Here is a 16,161-nt window from a genome sequence, read left to right as displayed (position 1 = left end):
GAATGTTCTCTGGGGCAACTGTCAAATTTGGTTCCGACTCCCCCCTTCAGGGTGTTGTCCTGTTCTAGTGTCTTCGGTATCAGATTCAGAGCTGGATTCTGATTCTTCAAAATACTCTCCTTCCTTGTTATCTACTGGATTTGGAATTCGCAAGGTATGACTAGCATGGATCCAGTTCTTTATTCCGGCACACTTTACAGCTGTAATCGTAGTCAAAATCACGTGTTGTGGTTTTCCCCAACGTGGGACCAAACAGTTTCTTCTTCTGTGCACTTTAATTCTCACCCAGTCACCTGGGCTCAGATCATGAGCTGGCTTCTTTTCAAGGGTGGTGGCATCCGATCCAACCTGATGAAACACAGAATGTACGGCGTCAGCCAGCCCCTTACAGTAATCCAACACCAAGTCATCAGAGATAGGCATTAACTTGTTGACTGGTATGAATACATGCCTCATTGCTCTCCCCATTACAATTTCGTGGGGACTCAAACCTGTGTTCCTATCTGGAATTGATCTAATAGTCATGAGTACCAGAGGCAAGACATCAGGCCATTTCAATCCTGTGGCTAAACACATCTTTCCTAATCTGTTTTTAATAGTGCCATTTACCTGTTCTACCACACCAGAAGCCTCTGGCCGATAGGCACAATGCAGTTTTTGTTGTACATTCAATGCTTCACAAATTAGCTTCATGATTTCATTATGGAAATGTTTTTCTCTATCTGACTCAATTGTGACTGGAAACCCAAATCTTGGGATGAACTCCCTCAAAAGTAGTTTTGCTACTGTTATTCCATCACTTCTTCTTGTGGGATATGCTTCTACCCATCTAGAAAATAGGCAGACCATCACTAAAACATACCTCAACCTGTTACAGGGAGGCATCTCAATGAAATCGATTTGCATTCTGGTGAAAGGCCCTCCTTCTTGACCTATCGTTCCTAGACTTACTACTGTTTTTCTTCCAGGATTGAACTGCTGACATATAAGGCATCGTTGACAAAGACTCTCAGCTACAAGTCTGAATTTTGCATTGTACCATGTCTGTTTAAATAGTCTAAGCATGGCATCTCTCCCTACATGTGCTTGTCCATGATACATCCAGGCCATGGCTGACACCATGCTATCAGGCATAACTGGTCTTCCATCCCGATAGACCCACACATGATCTGTTTCCCTTGGTGCACATCCTGCCTTGACCCATTGTCTCATTTCCTCATCTCCTGCTTCTTCCTGTAACAGCCTCACTTCTTCCCATGTATTCACAATGTTAGTAAACAACAAGGGACATGAATTCATTTCCTTCTCTTTTGCCCTGTTAACCGAATTCTGGTTTCGCGCACAATATTGAGCCATATCGTTCGCATACTGATTTCCATCAGCGATGTAATCTCCTGTTTTGGAGTGGGCAGCACACTTCACAACAGCCAATTGCTTAGGCAGCTATATCGCCTCAAGCAATTTCCCAACCCCTTCAGCATTCTTTATAGGGGTTCCACTTGAAGTCAAAAATCCTCTCTGTGACCAAATTTGGCCAAAATCATGCACAACACCAAAGCCATACTGACTATCAGTTATCACAGTCACTCTCACATTCTTTCCCAGCTTACATGCTCTGGTTATAGCAAATAGCTCAGCAACTTGGGCTGACTTTACTCCCTTTAGATAAGATGCTTCCATTACTGCTGCTACTGTGCACACTGCATATGCTGCACTCAGAGTTCCTTTGTCTGTTCTCAAGCATGATCCGTCCACAATCATCACAGTCACTTTCTGTCAAAGGTACATCTTTTATATCAGGTCGTGGTTTGGTACAGAAATCAAGCACATCTAAGCAGTCATGATCCACATCATCTCTGACTTCCACATTCTCAGCATCTGGCAATAATGTTGAAGGATTTACATTCAGACATCTTACAAGGCTGACATTTGTTGCACCTAATATAACTTTTTCATATTTAGTCAGCCGACTTTGTGTCATGAACTGAGTGCGGCTCCTTGTTAAAAGGATTGCCACATCATGAGGTACGAGTACTCGCACAGGATATCCCATCACAATTCCCTCGCTCTGTTCCAGACTCTTACAAGTGGCAGCCACTGCTTTCAGACAACCAGGTAATGCTACAGCTACTGGGTCAAATATAGCTTAAAAATATGCAATTGGTCTTCTCAGCTTTCCATGTTTCTGTATTAAGACAGAGAGTGCACATCCATTCCTCTCGCTGCAGTATAATTCGAACTCCTTTTCATAATCAGGCATAACAAGTGCTGGAGCCTCACACAAACTATCTCTCAATTGTTTAAAGGCTGTTAACTCTTCTTTATTCAATTCAATAGGATCTTTTACATCACTTCTTGTCAGGCGTACCAAAGGTTTTACAATCAGGGAAAAGTTACTTATGCACTGACTACAATATCCTACCATTCCAAGAAACATTCTCACTTCTCTTTGCGTCATTGGTGCTCTCATTCCTTTTATTATCTTGATTCTTTCTGCTGTTATTTTCTTCAGTCCTTTTTCAATTTTATGGCCTAAATATTGTACTTCTTTCAGGCAGAATTGCAATTTCGATGGGGATACTTTAAGTCCTTCATCTGCTAGATGATTTAGCAATGCTATGGTATCCTCTACACAAGCTTCTCGTGTTTTTGACACCACAAGCAGGTTGTCAATGTATTGGACTAGTACTGAGCTCTCGGACATCTCTAGATCTTCTAAGGACTTTTTCAATATCTGGTTAAATATTGAGGGGCTCTCTGTATACCCCTGTGGGATTCGGCACCATGCCAAAATACGTTCGCCAAACCGGAACGCAAAAATCTGTTGACTGTCTTGATGCAATGGGATGGAAAAGGAAGCATGACACAGGTCAATCACTGTATACCATTCTGCATCATGTGGAATCTGATACAAAATCACTGATGGATTTGGTACAATAGGACAACATGACACAACTATTTTGTTTATTTTTCTCAAATCTTGCACTATTCTGAACATTCCATTAGGCTTTTTCAGGCCCATAATTGGTGAATTACATGGACTACTCATTATTTCTCTCAAAATACCTTGTTTAATCATTTTCTCTATTATAGGAGTAACTCCTTCAATTATTTCAGGTGTCAATTTATACTGAGGAATATTTGGGTAACTTATTCCTTCTTTTATAGTCACTTTTATAGGATCCACATTTTTCATTAATCCTACATCTTCTCCTGTGAAATCCCAAACCTCTGCCTTCACTGTCTTTTTCAGTTCCTTTGGTAGTTCTTCAGGATTAAATACAGCAAATGCCTCAGTAATCTCAGGTTCCATATTAGCCGGTTTATATAGTACATCTTCATCAGGGGTCTCAAATGCTATACCATCGGGAGTGCAAAATATGGTGCAATTCATTTTGCACAATAAATCTCTTCCTAACAAATTTACAGGGCTTGAATCACACACGACAAAGCGGTGCATTTCAGAGAATTTCTGTCATGCCCTGAGGCTCGCGTCGCCCGGGGCATTGGTATTTAAGGGATCTCGAGACCAGGAAACGCGCTTAGCGTTCTTGTCTCGAGATCCCTTCGTGTCCCAACGCTCAGCTGCCTGACTTCCGATTCAGGTTCTTCCGGTTTCCGGCCTCGTCCGTGTGTACGGAGCCGACTCGCTGGTGAACGCCGCCTCCTGAGTTCCCGCTGGCGTGTCCTCCTGAGTTCCCGCTGGCGTGTCCTCCTGAGTTCCCGCTGGCGTGTTGTTCTACCTGTTGAGAGGTACCCTGGTAATAACAACCCAGGGGATATTCCATAGGGAGTGCCCGGGGTAGTACTGTGGCTAACGCGGAGTGACGCCCAGGTCTTCCTTGAGACCCGGATTGTTCCCCATTACCTTCCATGCATACGCTGGGGATTCTCCGCTCACCCTGATTCGTATTATCCCATTTCCTTACTGCCCTTATTCTCCCCTTGTTTACCCTTTTACCCCACACTTCCAATAGGGTAGCATCATACCTTCCATCTGCCAATTACCGGGTTAGCACGGTTACCCTTATCGTGTTCCCTTGTATATTCTCCTGAGAGAGAGAGAGGATTGCAAACGCCATCTCCCCTTCCATTACCTATAACTCCTTTGGGTTTGCGTGAAACACTGCGTGAAACACTGTATTGTTGAGCTCCATCTCGCCAGAATCACGGTAAAGGCGCCTTGCGCTATTTCTTTATTTCTAACGACTGAGTAATGTATGGGTTTACTTTAATGTGTTATTATATGTTTCTGTAGATGATTTTCCACAGTGTGCCTCACACAGACAGAGTCCAGGGAGTTGGTAGTTCCACTCGATCGTTACAAGAGGGGGTAAGCAGATAATAGCGATACAACCAGATACATAAGACTACGCTGTACCCTGTAGTTATGGTGTCCTCTTTTGTCGCATAGGGTTTAATCTGCCATATGAAAGCCTTCCTGGTACCCACTAGAAAACACGATCTACGGGCAGGTGAGGTCCAGATTGATGAGATATTACAAAAGGGGGGCTCATTGGCTAAGTGATATTGTGACATAGTGTTTGCTTTACAGGGAGTGTGCCAGTCGTACATTGCAGTCCTTCCCGGTTAGAAGCTGGTGACCCATTGAAGTGTACCCTCCTACCCTTGTTTTGTTTCCCTGTTTTCCCTAGCGAGTCTCCTGAGTCTCTAGAGTCTGATAGAGTCGGGAGACCGCTGGGGAGGGCTGAGGACTAAGCTTCAGGTTCCTGACGCTCCCGCGGAACAGCAGTTAACCATTACAATTTCCCTATGTTAACTTTTACTGGTTCAGTGAGATATGTTTTAATCTGTCTGTTGGATACCCCAACTACTTGGATTTTTTCATCCGAGAGAGGAAGGTTTTTAACATCAGCTGACCTGCCAGTTGAACAAGTAGCACCAGTATCTACTAGGAAAGTAGATATTTTCATCATTTACCTTTCCATCGACAAAAGGGCCTGTCTGGTCTACTTCTAGAGTTGCGCCAAGTACGCACTCTTCTTCCTCTCTTCGGCACCGTCAGTAGCTTTCTTCTGACTCAGCGTTGTAGCCAATACTGCGAAACAGCACTAGCGCGCGGCAGCTTAGTTACCTGTTCTTCGTTGTAGAATCCTGTCTCATTACTGTATTTCTGAGGATTTACGTTCTGTGGAAAAGGCGGTTTTGGTGCCTGATTCTGTTGGGCAACAACCTGCTGCTGTCGCTGTGGTTGACAACTCACCTCTTTCTGCACCTGCGAATTCAATGATGCATTATCACCATTAGTACTAGGGGGAAATTTACACTTGGATTTCCAGTGCCCTATACTTCCGCAATTATGACATGGCCACTTCTTTTTGGCTTCTTCTATATTAAATTGTCCCTTTCCCTTTCCAACATTAAATTTAGGTTTCATACTTGCACCATTTGCCTGTTCAATTAATTGAGCTTCCTGTCTTTTTGCCACCTTTACCTGTGCCCACATAGCCTTTTCTTTTAATTTACGCTGGTAGGCTTCAATTTCATCACTAAAATATTTCGCATGTCTCAATACTTCATCTATTTACTTATTTTGCCAGTCTACTGTATGCTGTTTAATCATTTCACTTATTTCTGGACGCAGCCCATACACAAATCGGTATACAAAGTGACTTAAATCCTTTTCACTCAAATTCTCATCACCACTGAACTGCTTAAAGGCGAGGATCAACCTCTCATAATAAGCGTGTACTGATTCCTTAGATTCCTGATGAGTCCTGTCAATTTTTACCCAATCAGTCTCCTTGGGAGGTACTTTGTTTTTCAGAAAGGTAATTACCTGTTCATATTTTTTCATGACTTCTGGATCAGGGGCACCTGTTTTTGGGTCTCTAGGGTATTCTTGTGTAGGCCAATTTATCATGATCTTGCATTCTGTCCATAAATCTGCTGGTACTATTATGTCAAAAAGACTATTTAAATCAATCCATAAAACTTTTGATAACTTTACAAACCTATCCACTTGCCTATACCACTCGACTGGCTTTTCGCGCAGTCGAGGGAAATCATTGGTAAATGACAAAATATCTTGTCTAGTCCAAGGGACATGTACATATCCTCCTCCTGGAATTTCTCTCATGGGGCATTCTGTTACTACCTTTTCTTTTTCTCTTACGGGAAAAGCTGCAAACGTTTTGTCCGAGGCATCATCTCGTTTTCGGAACCACCTACTCTTCCATTTATCTACATCTCCCCATTTTCTTAACAAAATGATTATGTCTGACCTGAGTTGTTCTTCCTGCGGTATTCAGATTTTCAACATCTTTTTCAGAAAAATCTACTCTGTATGATTTTTGTAAAGCTTTTACCTTTTCGAAGTCTATACCCATTTCATTTGCCACTTCTTCTAGTCTCTCATGTAAATTTCTTGCTCTCCAGGTTATACTTTTACATAAAAATAGTAATTCTTCATCCTGATAGGCTTTTAACTTTTCCGTGGGGATAGTCCCTACTATTAATTCTTCCAAAACAATTTTCAGCTTGGCCACATCTATAGATTGGGACTCTTTATCTTTCTGCTGCAAACTCCTTAGCCATTCACTTAATTCATCTGAAGTAGGCCCTACACTATCTTTCTCAATAGTTTGTTGTGCTAATCTCTTTGGTGATCCTGGGACTGATTCTGTCATCATTATTATTCTATCCACTAGACTTTGATTTACTGTCAAACTTTTAGGCGTACTTTGTTCTGGAATACCTGTTGTTTGTCTCCATGGGTTCTCGTTGTCAATTTTCTCTAGTCTCTCATTTTGTTTATTACTGTTATAAGGAATCGTCAGACAATGCTCACTATCCTTCAAAAATAGGCATTACAGGTCCTATAGTTACTGGAACGGTTACTGTTTCCAAGTTTTTTGTTAATTCCCTAATTTTCTCAGTTAATTCTAAAGTGGTCTTTGCTAGTTCAGCTGAATTTGCATTACCTATTTTACCATGTTGTGTCTGCTCCATTTCTTTAAAGGGATAGTTTATTTCTGTTTCTTGTGATACTGATTCAAATTTTATATTTCCTGGACTCTCTCTCATTGGGGCACTTGGTGTCAATAATGTGGAATCTGATTGCTAAGGGGGTGGATTTTTATAAAACGTGTCGTTAAGAACATCATCCTCCGATTCCTGCACACCATACCCTCTTGACTCAATATTATTTCTCTTTTCCATACATTTTCTATTGCTAATTTCTTCTGCATTTCTTACAGGAGACAAACCCTCAGTCATATTTGCGCTTCGCCATCTCCTCATTCTATCATCATGATTCTCCTGTCCATATGATCTACCAAACATATATTTGTACCTTTCGCCACTCCTCTGTCGTTCTCTGTCATGCATCTCATCTTCCCATTCTGTCAATGCCTCAAACTGTCTTGGTCTAGGTCTCGGTTCTAGATTCATCATTCTCTCTCTTAAATTTCTCAAAACAGCTAAATTAAATGAACCATGTTCTGGAAATGCTAAAACTCCATCGTCTTTTGTATACTTTGCCCAATTGTCCAACCAAATACAAGTATGGTATCCTTATTTCGCAACCATAAAGGATGCGGGCGATTTTGGTGGGGGAAGCAACAGTCCCTCTCTAGTCACAATCGGTTTGTCCTTTTTAAATAAACTCTTGATCTTTCCAAACCAGGACTTTTTCTCTTTTTCTGGTGGATCGTAATACATCATTTTCTGTTCCGTGTATCGCTAGATTTCCCTACGACTTTTCTGTTTTAACCAATCGTAGCGCGATTCACACTAACACACCAATCCGGAGCGTCAATGTCACTTCTGTAATTCTCCAATCCCAGCGCGACTCACACTAATGCACCAATCAGGAGCGTCAACGTCACCCTGTAATTCTCCACTCTCAGCGCGGCATACACTAACGTACCAATAAGGAGCGCCTACGTTTCTTACTGACCGCCAATCCCAGCGCGGTCTTTCTGACTTCAGCTTTTCTCGCTACACCTGCTTCTGCTGACCCCTCCTTTACATAAAAATTTCGGCAAACTTCTTACATTCACTTTTTACTAAAATTCTGTTAGTAACGACATAAAAACGCCACCATTATCTGTTTCGCTAACAAAAGAATAGTTAATGACCTTTCTTACAAGAATTCCGTCTTTTCCGAGAGCAGCGCTTACCTCTGCCCTACTACGGAATCGTTACTTCCGTTAATAAAGTAGCACATCCCTCTACCTTACCCTTCTAGCAAGCATTAGCTAACCGTTTCTCCAGAATTAAGACACCTAGTTAGAGACGCTCTGCTCCTGAGAAATAAGACCAGAGTTTCACAATTAACCTGAATGCTATTTCATTCACGCACTTTCATACGGAAAATGTAGTTCATTCACACAGAATTCAGTCTTTCCCGAGAACAGCGAACAGTGTGCCCTACTACAGAATTATTACACTTGTTAACAAAGTAGCACTTCCCTCTACTTTATCCTTCTAGCAAGCTTAGGGAACACCTATTACCTTTCCAGTGATAAGCGTAAGCAGAGTGCCTTTTGGACTCCTGGTACCTAAGACCAAAATTTCACAGGTGACCTTCGCTACCATACATTTCTCTCATACAGAAAATGTCCCTAGCAGTAACAGACGACAATGTTACCAAATCGAACCCAGACAATGCGTTGTGCTACTCCAATCATTACACGTTTTCCCCATGTACCTACAGGGCAACAACAATTCCGTCTTTCCCGAGAGCAGCGCTTGCCTCTGCTCTACTACAGAACCGTTACAAACTTCCGACTTCCTACATCCCATAAGCCGTCAAACAACATAGAACTCGACGCGACCCAACATAGTGTTAATACATAAACCAATTCTTATCCACAATCAATAAGCAATTTACAAGCAATAATCACCAAACCGAAACAATAAAAACCATAACTCTGCTACCAGAAAAACTGATCCAGCGTGAGACCGGGAAGAATGGGGAACAACATTTACTAATGCCCTCCCTGCGTCGCAGACCCGACGTCACACTAGCTAATTCACACACGCAATCATTGGTGGGGCCCATAACACCAACACTCATACGTTTCTCTCACGAGTCTGCACGCAGGAGGGATGAGTAATTCAAGCGCTGGACATGTGGGGGGAGATACCTTATATAACCTATAGGGAGAGAAAAGTTATTTTACAAAATATACATTTTTATCCTTCTTCTATAGATCCCTAATCTCAAACATCAAGGCACTCCACCCACTTGGTCAATGGGCCAATTTAGTTGGATTGGTTGATGGTGATTTAGAACCAGCTAAAACACAATTTAAGACTCAGAATCCTTATTTCCCTTAATGAAACCACAAACTTATATTTCTTGTTAATCAATATTTGTTTATCTAATTTTTCATAATGATTATTATTTGCATTTGTCTCGTCAAAGTTTTAGAATTTAGATCAATTCAAATAAATCGCAGAACATCATATTTACCTAATCTGGCTATTTGAAGTCCTCTAATTCATTGGCTCGGCATAACCAAAATTTTGTCGTAAATTGTCCGAAAAGCAGGCCAAAGCTCAAAGTCCTCTGCTCAGCACGCTACAGTCCCAATTTATCAAAGGACCAGAAATCGTGCAAGCATATCTCATAGCCTGTGGATTTTTAGAAAAAGTTTGTAGTCATCAAGCGGTCAGGCAGCATCTGGATCTTCAGAAAAGGCGTCATGAAAGAAAAAAGAGATCATCATCCGCTGCTGTAGTAGGTGGTAGGGGTAGAGAGTAGCCCTCCCTATTATACTAGCCTTTTTATAATAAAATAAATCATAGAAGATACAAATTTAAACTTTAGAGCAGTCGTGATTGGCTGGTTGAGATCGTACGACCACTATCCCAAGATTTTCAGTACTGTTCGAGGGGTGAGGTCATTGGTTAACGAAGTATCGGATTGTTCCGGTTTACTGTAAGGTTGATTGTTCCCGTATCTTGGCGAGTATCCCGTTTTGTCTCCTTGACCGGGGAGTCTGTGCAAAGGTCGCTACGAGGTTTAGGTGATCTCTTGCACATGCGCAGCTCACTTCGCGCCTCATGAGACAGTGGCCACTTCTGCGTGTGGTGACAGCGGCCATCTTAGATTTAGGCCCAAACGCCAACTTAAGCGAAACAAACACAAAAGAACAATTAATTCATGGAATTGGTGATCCTAATGTTAACCCCTTGCTAATCCCTCTATGTGCTTGTATTTATCTAGCATATAGCGACATTTAAAGCAATTATATTCACCTTTTTCGATCCTCCTCATGGGTGCAACATCACAAAGCAACATATATCATGCAGTATTCTATTACCACATATACTATTGTTAATATGCATACAGATTTTAGCTATAAGAGTTATTTAGCCATGCAATTTGCAAATCCCATGTGTATTTTAGTATTAATAATGTTGATTAGTAAACATGCAAAACTTGTTTAATAATATTATATTTAATAGATTATATAATTAGTATTTTCATGCAAAAATAGAGGAGGTATACAAAATTTTGTACTACCTGCTCGATCACTTACAATACCAAAAGAGAGACAGGTCGACCGGGGAGCACCAAAGTCCATTAAGGAGACTAGACTGCTCCCGGTCCAAGTTGCCAGAGCGCTTGGGAAGTAAAGCGAAGGCGGTTTATAGCACGCTGACACTGGCATGAGTGAAAGCATTTTCCATTGGTAACTGGTCTGCATTATACACAAATGCCATTTTAGGAAGATATGAAAGAAAATTATGTTAATATAACAATAAGAACGATATGGGTATGTTGATTGCGTCACGATAATGTAACTTTAAAGTTAAAAACACCGCTAGAAACATCTTTTGGAGTCTAATTGGACAAAATGTTTTTGAAGCCTTAAAGGAATACCTTCGGGTCCAGTTTGCGCTACATGAAAATCTGAAAAGGAACCTGAGCCTGCTAACAGTCAACAAGCACCGTGGACTTGGGGAAGATGTACACTTATAACTCTTGTCAAAAAAAAGGGTCGCGTCTGTTGTGTTTTCATGTGTCCCTGCGTGGACACCGTAGTTCTTTTCACTGTTGTCCCAGCTGATACGCCGTATCAGCTGTGACGTTCCAGCGGTGACGTGATCAGCTGCCTTCTGCCTTGACAGTTGACAGCTGACCACGCAACGCTCTACATGTTCTGCCGGCTCCGCTGTTGGAGCCGTCGTGTTGGTTTTTGAAGAATAAAAGAATTACTACGAAGTTTTCATATTTCATTTACTCAACAATTTTGGCGACGAGTGCCAACACGAGAACCCACGGACGGAAAACCAAATGAACTTTCTGAAATATACAATTTGAAGTATTCCTGCAGTTTACATGGAAAATACTGGATTAGTTAATTTCTTGATCATTCGTGGAGCACTCTATAACTAATGCTTGAAAAGGTCAGTGATCTGCGCATTTCTGTTAATTCTACCGAGTGTTTCAACACCACGGAATGTGAGGACTGCGAGCGTTTGAAGATTCTAATTTTGGTGATGCCTTCTCGATATCCACGTCGGTTTGGAGAATATTGAATATTTGAAGTGTTCTGTGACTGAAAAAAAAAGAACTTAAGTTAAGTGAGGCTGTGAAGTGTTTGTCTTACTTTTCCTGGAAACAAACAAAAAAAAAACGCCAGTGAATGGTGAGCTGTTTTCGTTTTCAAATATTTCCTCAGTGACTTTGTTAAAGAAAAGAAACGTAATGGAAAACGTTTGGCGGTATTGTGTTATGGTGTGAGGTAATTGCATCTCCAACGGCATCAACAGTCAGTTTTCCAACGACTGGCATCAACTGACAGTTTCCAACGACTTCACAGCTGATCAACCGACGTTCGTCTACATCTTGTGCGCATGTGCAGCGCTGCAACGTCACGACGTCGCTGCAACGATTTGGAGTAAGAGTCAGCGGTCTAGTCTAATCACGTAAACGTGGAAGCCATTTTTGAATTTTTTTTTTTCTTCCTTCGAAACCATCCTTCACTGAGCGCGTATGCAGAGCTCTGTTGACGGAACTGAGTGTCGCAGGCATCGCACCCTGACCCACAGGTAACAGACTTCCAGCACTCTAACTCGCTTTGCGCGTATTAACTTCACGCGCGAACCCTGATTTACTTGATACATTACAGGCTTCGCACTCTGGAGCTACCTCCCAGCGCGTTCATTGGCTTCGCACTCTGGAGCTACCTCCCAGCGCGTTCATTTACTATGTGCTCAGCTCACGCATCTGGCAGGAGGTAGTTGAAAGAAACGAGTTCGTTAACGAGTTCTTCTCCCCTTATCAGCAAAAGTGTTGTTTTTTCAAAACTGAGACTCATTTGATAAACCATCCTAAAATAAACAGGGTTTTGTTAAAAGTTTTTTTTGTTTTGTTATTCTATGGACACATAGCCGGTACATCCTTTAGATATTTTGCGATTACCTCAAACTTGGTAAATTTTCACAAAAATAAATAAATAACAGATACCCTCCTACCTACCTTGCTTTTGGGTCCTAGCATGGCTTTCGGCTGCATTTGGAACTTATCTCCGCCAGAAACATTCTTGCGTGGGGGTGGCGAACCTACTCTGAAGTGGGAAGAATGGAGGGAGTATTTTCTGAATTATATTTCAACTTTAGAGGAGGATGACGAAGTCAAGCCAGAGAAAAACTACAAGATGCTAATGCATTGTCTTGGAGCTGGTGGCATAAAGGTATACAACTCCATTAACAAAAAAATAAGAGCAGAAAATGAGGGTGATGTTTTCCTAAATGCCATAGATGATTTGAATACGTATTATAAACCCACTGTTTGTGTAGGTGTGGATCGCTACAAGTTCTTTCACAGAAAGCAAGGCAAGGAAGAATCAATAGATGATTATGTGTCGGTGTTAAAGACCCTTGCAATTAATTGTCGTTTTGGTGCACTGCACTACGAATTCATCCGGGACCAGATTGTTATGCAGGGTTCTAATGAAAACATCCAAGACAATTTGTGGGCCAAGGGTGAATATCCACTGCAAAATATTATTGACATAGCTCGCAAGGCTGAACTTACTGGGCGTTGCGCCAAGGCAATTCTCAACGAAGAAAAAGAGAAGAAAAGTTGCGAGAGTGTAAGCAAAGTGAGTGACCTAAAAACCACTATGAAACAAAACTGGAACAAGGGGGGTCAGAAAACCACTAATCAAAAGCATGACACTAAAGTCTGGGGGCGCTGTTATAGGTGTGGAAGCACGTACCACCTGGCAAATGACTTAAAATGCCCAGCACGAGAAGTGAAATGTACAAATTGTGGGCTGAAGGGACATTTTTCGAAAGCTTGCAACAGATGCAAGACTAAACAGGTGAAAATAGTGGCTGAGGATAGAGAAATTAAACAAGATGTATCTGAAGATGAAGATATGAACATGTTTGTTCTCAACATTGAGGATGGAAATGATGGTAAGGGTGCATATGTGAGTGCTACCAAGACTAAAAAACCTATATGCAAAATGACCATTGGAGGCATAATCATTAGTATAGTCGCGGATTCTGGTTCACCCTACACCATTGTCAATGAAAAGGTGTGGATGGAAAAATGTAAAGACAGATTGGGAGATAAACTATGCAAACCTGACATAGTGATAAAATCCTTCACAGGTGAGCCCATTGAGGTGTGTGGTTATCGAGCCCTTTTGTTTGCCTACAAAGGTAGAGAGGCAATGTGTAAACTCTATGTAGCGAAAGTTGGGCCATCTGTTCTGGGGTGGATGGACCAGGGTGAATTGGGAATTATACTGGATTCCAGGAAGCAGGACCCCGTACTAATAGTGGCTGAGCAGCAAGGTTTGAGTGATAATCTATGTCACGAGTTTCCGCAGGTCTTCAGCAAGAAGATAGGTGCACTTAAGGGGTACCAGCACAAAATCAAACTAAAACCAATCACCACTCCAATAGTACATAAAGTAAGAAACATACCCTTTGCCATCAAAGGAGAAGTCAAAGAACAACTCAGAAATCTACTAGGTGAAGGAATAATTGAGAAGGTGGAGGCCTCAGAATGGGTCGCACCTTTAGTGGTCGCGAAACGGCCTAATGACAAATTAAGATTGTGTGTTGATTTGCGTGATCTTAATAAAAACATTGTGGTTGAACAGTATCCTCTGCCCAAGATTAATGAGATGTTAGCCACGACGAAAGGTGTAAGATGGTTCTCGACAATCGATCTGAAGTCGGCCTACCACCAAGTGCCGCTTCATAAAGACAGTAAAAAACTCACCACATTCATTACGCCTTTTGGATGCTACCGTTTTACACGAGTACCTTTTGGCTTAGCTTCTGCAGCCGCAATGTTTCAAAGATTAATGCACAATTTGTTTGATGGTCTTGATGACATTTTGATCTTCCAGGATGACATTTTAGTAATGGGAAAAACAAAAGATGAACATGATAAGAAAGTGAGACAGGTGCTTGAAATATTGAACGAAAAAGGTTTGACTGCTGAGTATAATAAATGTAAATTTGGTTGCAACTCTGTCAACTACCTTGGTCATCGGATAACTGGTGATGGCATTAGCCCAAAGAAAGAACTTATGGACGCCATTAAGAACTCGCCTGTACCCACCAGCAAAGATGAACTGAGATCATTTCTGGGAATGGTGGAATTCTACGCGAGATTTATTAGGAATTTTTCACACAAAACATATGATTTGAGGCAACTCCTTAAATTGAAGAACAGATTCATATGGTCGGAAGACTGTGACCAATGTTTCAGAAACATAAAAGATGATATGTGCGCAGCATTACCCCTCAAGGGTTTTGATACGTCCCTTAGAACCTTTGTAACAACGGATGCAAGCAACAAGGGTTTGGGGGCAGTTCTTACGCAAAAAGACTCCAAAGGTGTAGAGTTCACCATAGCCTTTGCCTCACGCTCTCTCACCCCCTCTGAAGAAAATTTTTCAGTGATAGAACGTGAAGCTTTGGCGTGTGTGTGGGCCTTGGAACACTTTAGACATTTTGTGTGGGGTCGCAAAGTCACATTATGTACAGACCACAAGCCGTTAACAGAGGTTTTCACCACCAAAGGTTTGTACACAGCTTCACCACGTCTAGCAAGACTTTCGGTCCGCATTTTTGATTTCATGTATGAGATCGAATTTGTTCCCGGAATCAAAAATGTTGTCACAGACTTCCTTAGTAGAATGCCAGTGGTATGTCCAAGTGAAAAGCTACCTACTGAGGTGGAAGAAAGTACTATAGCAGCTGTTTTGGAGCAGGACTGTGGTATAACCAGAGATGAATGGTTCAAGGAGCAAAAGGATGATTGCACCATCGTGCAAGTAATATCATTGCTAAAAAACGGCTGGTGTACCAAGAATAAACTGAACGAACAGCTCAAAGTGTACTGGGAGGTGAAAAATGAGTTATCATATGAGGATGGTTTCCTACTTAGAAGTGGTAAGTTCATTCCACCCCACAAGATTAGGCGCAAACTACTAAAAGTGTGCCATGAAGGACATTTGGGCATTGTTAAAACCAAGGAGAGGGTTAAAAACCTATACTGGTGGCCGGGAATCAGCCTGGAAATTGAACGCACAGTGAGGGAATGTGCCCTTTGCATGACAGCAGACAAAACGCAAGTCACATTCAGACCACCTCTCCATCCATTGACAAGTCCAAGCATGCCGTGGGAGAGGATTGGTATAGACATTATGGGCCCTATAACTGAGGGACATGAAAAATGGTATGTCTGTGTTGTAATAGATCATTTCTCTAAATGGCCAGAGGTACTGTTCACTAAAAATCCTGAGGCATTAAACATCGTGAAATTCATGGATAGTATCTTCTGTCGTGAGGGCCTACCAAAATTAGTTGTAAGTGACAACGGTACCCAATTTACTTCTGAGATATTTCAAGAGTACATAAAGAAAAACAACATCTGCCACAAGACCACATCTGTCTACCACCCAGCAGGTAATGGGGCCGTTGAGCGGTTCAATAGAGTAATTAAAGGCATAATACAAATAGCCAATAGCAACGGCTTGCAATGGAAGAGTGAAACAATGAAGACAATATGGGCGTACAGGATCACCCCATGTGAAACAACGGGACACAGTCCTTTTGAACTGATGCGGGGAAGGACACCGTTGTCCAAGGACAATGTAGGCTGGATCAAGGCGGCTAGGAAGGTTGACTGGTCATTAAAATTGGTACAAA

Source organism: Triturus cristatus, chromosome 4_2, assembly GCF_964204655.1.
Source record: "Triturus cristatus chromosome 4_2, aTriCri1.1, whole genome shotgun sequence".
Classification (NCBI taxonomy): domain Eukaryota; kingdom Metazoa; phylum Chordata; class Amphibia; order Caudata; family Salamandridae; genus Triturus; species Triturus cristatus.
Note: the sequence above shows the minus strand (reverse complement) of the source record.